The sequence below is a fragment of the Pelobates fuscus genome, chromosome 1 (assembly GCF_036172605.1).
Source record: "Pelobates fuscus isolate aPelFus1 chromosome 1, aPelFus1.pri, whole genome shotgun sequence".
NCBI classification, from domain to species: Eukaryota; Metazoa; Chordata; class Amphibia; order Anura; family Pelobatidae; genus Pelobates; species Pelobates fuscus.
The window spans coordinates 311,628,774-311,638,271 of NC_086317.1; the positions used below are offsets into that span (position 1 = coordinate 311,628,774).

At 39.7% G+C, this 9,498-nt stretch overlaps 1 pseudogene; it reads right to left on the reverse strand.

Moving 5' to 3' along the window:
* Positions 1–2,328: 2,328 nt before the first annotated feature.
* Positions 2,329–2,797, reverse strand: LOC134594406 (histone H3.3A-like; annotated as a pseudogene).
* Between the last annotated feature and the right edge of the window lie 6,701 nt (positions 2,798–9,498).

A 9,498-nucleotide genomic window follows, 5' to 3' on the forward strand; every position in this document is an offset into this window, starting at 1 on the left:
ACATATCAAAATTGCCCAAAGGCCTCAAGAATGCACAGAATTTCGGAAAAATCACTAGGCACAGAATTTCAGAAAAATCACCAGTCACACAATATACTTTGGTTGCCTAAAAGCAAGTTAGGACAGAACATTTTGGCTACCACCCTATTTTCCCAGTCAATGCCTTTGTACTCAGTCTGATACAATTTTTCTTAATTGTGACCTTACATTGTGTGTCGTAAAAAAAGAAAAAATCATATTTTTTAGCATAATATGTCTGACAATACTTTTTTGTTGTTTTGTTTTCTGTCTGAAAAACTAATCCTATTACAATTATCAAGGTTAACCTAGCAGCAAACGTCAATAGATTCATAAAAAAAAAAAAAAAAAAGTTGCCTTTCAGAGGGTGTATGCCATAGCTCCCAAAGCTCCCAGATTGTTTTAAATTGCTGATTACACACTGTGAGCAGTGCCAGAACTCATTGCCAGAAAACAGGATTAGGTGCATTGCCTACAAAGCATACAGTAGGCATTGTGTGAATAGAAATTCTCAAAAGGACATTAACTCAAAATTCCAGTAACTTGCAAAATCCCGGGACAGGGTGGTTTATTGCCTTTTCCATAATCCCAGTAGTACTGTACTTCCTCTTAATGTGTTTCGAGAACACCAAATATATGTTTGTTTTTGCTGCAGATAAGGTAGCTACCAGAGTTTAACTATTTCTAGTGATTATATTACCACAAATCAAGCTGATTCCTTGTAAAATTACTTTGTATGATGGGCATGAAACATTTGTGCATACAAATAGGGCTGGACTGGGGAAAAAAATAATAATAATACCAGCCCACAGTGCATTGGGACCCATAGTGGATATAAAGGGAAGAAAAATATAAATTGAAAACTAATTACTGGTATGTTGTTAATTATTGCTGGTGCTTAGTCTGGATATGTTAGAGAACTTGCTGTTTTTTGCACTAACTTCCATATGGAAGTTCAGAATGAGCATCTGAGAAAGGATCTCTGAGACCGTGCAAGAGAACCCACTAGCAACTGATGAAGAAAGAGTCCAGTGGGAGAAAAGGGACAGTCAGAACAGAGCTAGGATCTCTACTTATACGAGTAACAGTCTTTGCCACATTAAAAACATTAGACAGCCAATATATTAAGAGAAGGCTTATTAGAATTGTATGGAAGTAGCAGTCTGAATAGAAGACTTTAGCAACAACACTGCTGAATATGAAGTTGTCCTAGGGAGGAAACCTAGAGAAACATCTTAATCAAACATCACTGTTAACTAATAATTTAGATTGTGCTGAAAAGTAATTTGATGAAGACAAAGGGATTTAGATTTTTTTTTTAATTTGTCCATTTTTATTTTTCAGGTCTCAGATTGGGAGGGGGGGGGGAGTTAGGGATACAGAAGGGAAAAATAGGGGCGGAGTGGGGGGGTGGGGATAACTGTGAAAGTGGAACAGATCAGGTTTGGCAACATTGTCATATTATGCAACATGTTAAATGTCCACATTTCTTGCGTTACATTGGTTACATTTGGCATAACATTGGATCAAATGTGGCAGAATTCCAGTGTCATCTCTCGTCTCCAGTTTGTGTTTAATAGGGTGTTTGTTGGGATGTAGCTCAGAGTTGGTGTTTCGATTTGTTGCAGTCTTCATTTTTGTAATAGGGGTGGTGGGGGGAAGTGGGGGAGGCATAGGGTCTCAGAGATGAGGGGGAGGGTGTCAGTGTGGGTTGGATATTTGGCCTGGTAATGCCTGTAGATTGAGCCAAATAGGGGTGGAGATATGGTGCCTCCATTAAGGGAGGTTGTTGGTGTTTGCCTGTGATATGTGCGTGTGTGTTAAGCCTGTTTGGGTTTGTGTTCTTCCCACACTTCCCATGCGGTAAACCAGCAGAGATCTCTGCCTTATATTCCTTGCCATGGTTTCGTAGTTCTTGTTTGTATCTATAGCGGTGAGGGATTTTGATTTTATCAAGTCTTCCTGAAAGCTACACTTCATTAATTCAGAACCCTAGAAACTAGAGATACTCTCTCTGTAAAATGTTACAGCATGCCCATAAAGAAGAGTTAGGAGAAATTAAAATGCAGGAACTGGCTGACACACAAGTATTTGCAATACAAAACTCTGAGAAGCATATGATCGGAAACTAAGCAGTTTATCACAGCAGACATTTGCACACATAAAATGACAAAAAGTAAGAATGTTTTGTTTTATTTCTAGAGCGAAAAAGCCTCTACATGGCAGAAATGAACACAGTAAAAATACAGTGATAAAAAAATAAATCATCGGGCAGCATCACACATGTGCAAAGATTCTAATTTATTTATTTTTAAACCAAGTTAGAGAGTTTACTAAAATCAATCCCATTCTTTATGCACTCTAACCCCGTATTCTACGGGCAAGCTGAATGTCTTTGGGCATAATTGTAACTCTCTTGGCATGAATGGCCCACAGGTTAGTGTCTTCAAATAAGACCACCAACCAAGTATGCCTCGCTGGCTTCCTGCAGAGCACCAATGGCAGAACTCTGGAAACGCAGGTCAGTTTTAAAATCCTGTGCAATTTCTCTAACCAGACGCTGGAATGGCAGCTTCCGAATCAGAAGTTCAGTAGATTTCTGGTAACGACGAATCTCACGGAGGGCAACAGTTCCAGGCCTGTAGCGATGTGGCCTCTTCACTCCCCCTGTGGAAGGTGCACTCTTCCTGGCTGCCTTGGTGGCAAGTTGTTTACGAGGAGCCTTCCCTCCTGTGGATTTACGGGCAGTTTGCTTTGTACGTGCCATGGTCTTTTATTGCTTCCCTAATTTATTTGTCATAAAAAAAAAAAAAAGACCATATTTTTACAAAAATGGTGAGAATTGCTAATGGCAATAAACTATCTCTAAAAAGGACAAGAAGACGATTTCTACAAATGTGTTGCAAAAGGAACACTTCAGACCCCTAAAGAACTTTAGCTTGCCTAAAAGCTTTCTGTGCGAAGAGTGTCCCTTTTATTTCATTTTGAAAATTGTGCAGATTTTAATAAGAATTGACACTTTTATAAATTATACTGGTTACACCCTCTGGTTTGGTTAGCTTATTTGCACTGTACTCAAGAGGCAGCAATTGCTCAGAGCACCTGCCTTGAAAAGACTTTGCATTGAGCTGCATTGGGAATTCTGTGATTGGACAGCCACAGAAAGTCTGGGCGAGGTTAGAAGGGGAGGGTTTGCAAAAGCTGCAGACAAGAGATTTGCAGGTTTTGCAAGCTATTATTATTATATATACACTTAAGAAACAAATGTCTAATTAACCCCTTAACGCCGTTACGGCGTTCTATGCCGTCGCGGCTTTAAAGGGCTTTAAAGCCGTTGCGGCGGCATAGAACGCCGTAACGGCTTGCAGCCCTGGAAGTCCGGCGGTACTCACCTCCGCCGCGATCCTCTTCTGGGGGGCTGCCTGAGAGCCCAGGCAGCCCCCCTCCGGCAAATGAGGCCCCCGGGGGCCATGTGATCGCTCTCAAAGAGCGATCACATGGCCCCCTATAGCTGGCTATGGATCTGCCAGCAGGGGGACTGTCTAAAATATTAGACAGTCCCCCTGCTGGTAGGTAGTGTAAAAAAAAAATTATTAACAGGTTATAAAATAAATTAAATGCCTTTTTATATATATAATATATGTATATATATTATATATATATATATAATATATATACATATTATATATATGTAACGTCATACGTAATGTATTTTAATACTAATATAAGTATATATATTAATATTAAAATACACTTAGAATGACGTTACATATATATAATATGTGTATATATATTATATATATAATAGATCTACATATATATTATATATATACGTATAATTACAATAATAAACAAATAAAATAATTAAATAAAATATTGAAACAAAATTTAAAATAAATTATATATTCATATGTAATTTCATTCTAACTGTATTTTGTTATTAATATATATATATATTGGAAACAGAATACACTTAGAATGACATTCTATATATAGCTATCTATATATAAAATACAAATAACCGCAAATATATATATAGAGATAAATACATATAATTACATAAAAGATTACATTAGTATACACGTAGAATTTAAATACCTATAAATGCATATATATTAAAATTCTACGTGTATATTTAAGTAATCTTTTAACATAATTATGTCATTTGATTAATTAAAATTTGATTGACATGCCTGACAACACAGGGAGAAAGTGCAGAGAATTTAATTCACAAGCACTTTATTTGACCCTGTAACTCTCCAAGACACCCTAAAACCTGTACATAGGGGGTACTGTTTTACTCGGGAGACTTCGCTGAACTCAAATATTAGTGTTTAAAACTGGTAAATTGTATTACAACGATGATATTTTAAGTAAAAGTTACGTTTTTTGCATTTTTTTACAAACAAACGGCATTTTTATGGACTATATTATTGTTGTAATATGTTTTACTGTTTTAAAACACTAATATTTGTGTTTAGTGAAATCTCCCAAGAATAACAGTACCCCCCATGTACAGGTTTTATGGTGTTTTGGAAAGTTAGAGAGTCACATATAAGGCTTGCATTTCATTTTTTTGACATTGAAATTTGCCAGATTAGTTATGTTGCCTTTGAGACCGTATGGTAGCCTAGGAATAAGAATTACCCCCATGATGGCATACCATTTGCAAAAGTAGACAACCCAAGGTATTGCAAATGGGGTATGTCCAGTAATTTTTAGTAGCCACTTAGTCACAAACACTGGCCAAATATTAGTTTTTTGCTTTTTTCACACAAAAACAAATATGAACGCTAACTTTGGCCAGTGTTTGTGACTAAGTGACTACTAAAAAAGACTAAACATACCCCACGTTCAATACCTTGGGTTGTCTACTTTTTCAAATGGTATGCCATTATGGGGGTAATTCTCATTCCTGGGCTACCACACCGTCTCAAAGGTAACATTACTAATCTGGCAAATTTCAATTTGAAAATGGAACGTTCTATATTTGACCCTGTAACTTTCCAAAACACCATAAAACCTGTTAATGGGGGGTACTGTTCTACTCGTGAGACATCGCTGATTACAAATATGTGCATTTTTTTGCAGTAAAACAGTATTATGACATTTATAGCTAAAATGTGAAGCAGAACTACAAATTTAAAAAATAATTAAAATTTCTCACAGTTTTTTTAATTTTATTCATAATAAATTATGTTTCATATATAAATATTTTATATGAAATGAAAGCCCTGTTTCTCCTGAACAAAATGATATATAATAAGTGTGGGTGCATTTAATATGAAAGAGGGGAACTACGTGTGAACAGACATATAGCGCAAATTCCAGTTTTTGTTTACGTTTTGTTTTGATCAGAACGTGTACTATTGACTCCGTCCTGAAGGGGTTAAATAGACTCAAGTTTTCATTTGAGACATATCTACTAAACAGTGATTCTTATTTTGTATTTGGGAAGTGGAGTGTCCCTTTAAACAACAAAGTGCAAAATTTAATTTACTTACAGATAACCTGCTTGGAGTTTCAGCATTAAAGGACCACTCTAGGCACCCAGACCACTTCAGCTTAATGAAGTGGTCTGGGTGCCAGGTCCAGCTAGGGTTAACCCAATTTTTTATAAACATAGCAGTTTCAGAGAAACTGCTATGTTTATAAATTGGTTAAGCCTTCCCCCTAATCCTCTAGTGGCTGTCTCATTGACAGCCGCTAGAGGCGCTTGCGTGATTCTCACTGTGAAAATCACAGTGAGAGCACGCAAGCGTCCATAGGAAAGAATTGTAAATGCTTTCCTATGCGACCGGCTGAATGCGCGCGCAGCTCTTGCCGCGCGTGCGCATTCAGACGACGGGGCGGAGAGGAGGCGGAGAGGAGGAGGAGAGCTCCCCGCCCAGTGCTGGAAAAAGGTAAGTTTTAACCCTTTTCCCCTTTCCAGAGCCGGGCGGGAGTGGGACCCTGAGGGTGGGGGCACCCTCAGGGCACTCTAGTGCCAGGAAAACGAGTATGTTTTCCTGGCACTAGAGTGGTCCTTTAACCAAGCGTGGATATAATGTTAACTTAAATTGCAATAAATGTAAAATAAAAAATGTTCAGACTGTATTTATCTGTGGCATAAAAAACAGAGCCTTCAAGAGAATTTCTGATCTGCGGAGTAAAGGTTTGGAAAGAGGAATAGACATAAAACCTTGATTTAAAGATCACAACACACAAGCATGTAAATGCTGTCTAATGGGGAAAGGTACAAGGCCCTCTATTTGCAAACATAGTCAAATGCAATAAAGCCTCTACAACTCATTCATTGAGATGTATGTGGTGTAATCAGTGGTGTATCCTGGTTTTGTGCGGCCCTAGGCAGGACAAAACTCAGGGACACCCCCCCCCCCCGCGTCACACCCCCACCCAACCCTTCCCCCCTGCCCCGCCTTCTAAATACACACATTCACTGACAGATATGCATACACTAGCTAACAGAAACACACACTCGCTAACAGAAACACACACACACACTAACAGACACACACACACACTAACAGACAAACACACTCACACTCACTAACAGACAAACACACTCTCTAACAGACACACTCACTAACAGACACACACACACACACTCACTAACAGACACACACACTAACAGACACACACACTCACTCACTAACAGACACACACACATTCACTCACTAACAGACACACACACACACATTCACTCACTAACAGACAAACAAACACACACTCACTAACAGACAAACAAACACACACTCACTAACAGACAAACACACACTCACACCAACAGACACACACACACTAACAGACACACACACTCACTCACTAACAGACAAACACACACACACCAACAGACACACACTAACAGACATACACACAAACACCAACAGACACACACTAACAGACATACACACACACTCACTCACATTAACACACTCACTTTTTTTTTAATTTATCCCCCCCCCCCCAGCCTCCTCTCCCTGTGGTCTACTGGGTGGTCGGTCGGGCGGTGCTGGCGAGGGAGCACTTTCCCCTGAGCGCTCTGCTCAGCTCCCTTGCCTGGCGCAGAGTGATGCTGGGAGCCGGAATATGACATCATATTCCGGCTCCCAGCATCATTCTGCGGCGCGCGAGGGAGCTGAGCAGACAGCGCAGGGGAAAGTGCTCCCTCGCCAGTGCCGCACGCCCGCCCAGCAGCCCGCACGCCCAGCCGGCTTGTCAGCCGCAAGGCTAACAAGACATTTGGAATTGGACTGAAGTGTCCTTGTGGGAGAGTTAACAAAAAGAAAGGGAGAAAAAAACCTCCAAAAAGGGTGGAACAGTACCTTTATTAAACCTAAAGGAGAAACAATAGTATAGAAACCTAAAACAGGTCAAGGTGAGAGACAACTAGTTTACTAAAATACCAGCGTATAGATAACCTCCCATTGTGTGGGGGAGGAGGAGGAAAATAGGAGATAGAAAATATATACAAGCCGAGGCACCGCCCTACCAGGCCAAACCAGAAGGCACCAAGCGGTTGTGTGACCCACAAGGACACTTCAGTCCAATTCCTCTTTTTAGTTATACACTGTGGGTTATTCACCATTTAGGGAGAGTAACAGCGGGTATTTTTTGGCACTGCTCCATTGGTCCCCTATCATATCGGGTCCTTTAGATCAGAGCCAATATTTATGCTTTCATTTATTTAACAAGACATTTGCCCTAGGCATTTGGGGGCGGATTTTTTTGCCGCCCCCTGGAAAATGCCAAGGCAAATGCCTTGTTTGCCTCGCGGCTAAAACGTCCCTGGGTGTAATACAGCATTGTGGGTATAAAATGGATATTCTAACGTTTACTGATGATTATTCCAGATACTGTATGACTTATCTCATAAAAAAAAAAAAACAGAACCTGCAGAGTAGTTGAACGCCTACATTGCAAGTATTGACAACTAGTTTGGGAAAAAGCCTCCAGCATTCCTGCCAGACCATAGTGGAGAGTACATGTCACACCATGTTGCAGCATACTTATGAGAAGAGGAATAATGAATATGAGAGAGGACATAGAGGCTACAAAAGCCTGAATCAATAGACTTAAGGAGTAAAAGTGAGAAGTTTGATCATTTTTACAAAGGCAGAATGGGCAACAAGCCTGATTTTGATCCATAGGTAACGTGGAGAAGTAAGTAACAGGAGATGCTCATGCAATGGTTAGACAGAAGGGATCCAGTCTGCATACAGGATTCAGAGACTAAGTCAATGGCAGCATATCTGTCCACTTAAAATTTTATTTAAAAGAAGAAATACAAGGTTGCTTAAGACCCAAGAAAACCTTGAAATGAGGGAACAGGATAATAAAAATAATGGAAGCCCTAACCTTTATTGAAAACTAAGGGATAATATGATAAAAATTACATAAAACGTAATTACACTAAATACGCAAGAAAATGAAAGGGATCCCTAAAAAATAAAAAATAAGAAATGCTACAGTTTGTCAATACATACAACGGTAGTGGACAACCGCCCCAACAGTGAGTGTATAGGATCCAAGTGGTTAACAGGATGACGATTGACTGTTTATTCAAATAGCAGCTGTATGTATGGAGAGATGAATGGAACAGATATAAAGTCCCCCTGCACTTGTAAAATTAGTAATACCACTTTACAAGTGCAGGGAGACTTTATATCTCTTCCTGTTAACTACTTGGATCCTATACACTCACTGTTGTGGCGGTTGTCCATTACCAGTGTATGCATTGACCTCTACGGTTTTCTTGGGTCTTAAGGAACCTTGTTTTTCTTTCTATTGAGTAAAGTGTTACTTTAGGGGTGTCCCCTATTTTTGGGGGGAGGAGAGCAGGAGCAGGTGACAGCAGTGCCGTTGCACCCCGGCCCTCAGCTATCCTTTGGGCTGGTAGCCAGCAGCCCTGACAATTTAGTTTTTTCTTGTGATAAGGTACTGCTCACTTAAAAGATTACACAAGCAGAAAGCGAATTATTTTGCTGAGCCAGATACTGCTGATCAAGCTGCTGTCCTTTTAGAAACAACTCAGATGCTCATCCAGCATGAACAACGGAGTTCAAGCTACTCGCCTATCCTAGCTTCCTATCCCTCTTCTTGGAGAGGCATTGCTAAACGTCCTACTACTGAAGGAAGCAGCAAAATAAAATAAGATACTTCAGACCCCTAAAGCATTTGCTTTACGTGTGAAGACTGTCCTCCTTTTGTAAAAAAAACAAAAACAAAGTGCAGATTTCAAAAGAAATTGGCACATTTATAAATTAACCTTGCTACACCGCCCTGGCTGTAACTATGAAGAAACAGGCAATTAACCAGAGCACCTGCCTTGCAAAACGTCTCATTGAGCTGCGTTGAGAGCCACAGAGTCTGGACTGGGTTAGAGGGGAAGGGCTTGCTAAGGCTTCAGAACAGGATCTTTATATTTTGCAAGCTGTTTAATTATATACCTTTAGTGAAGAAACACATAATTAAAAGCAT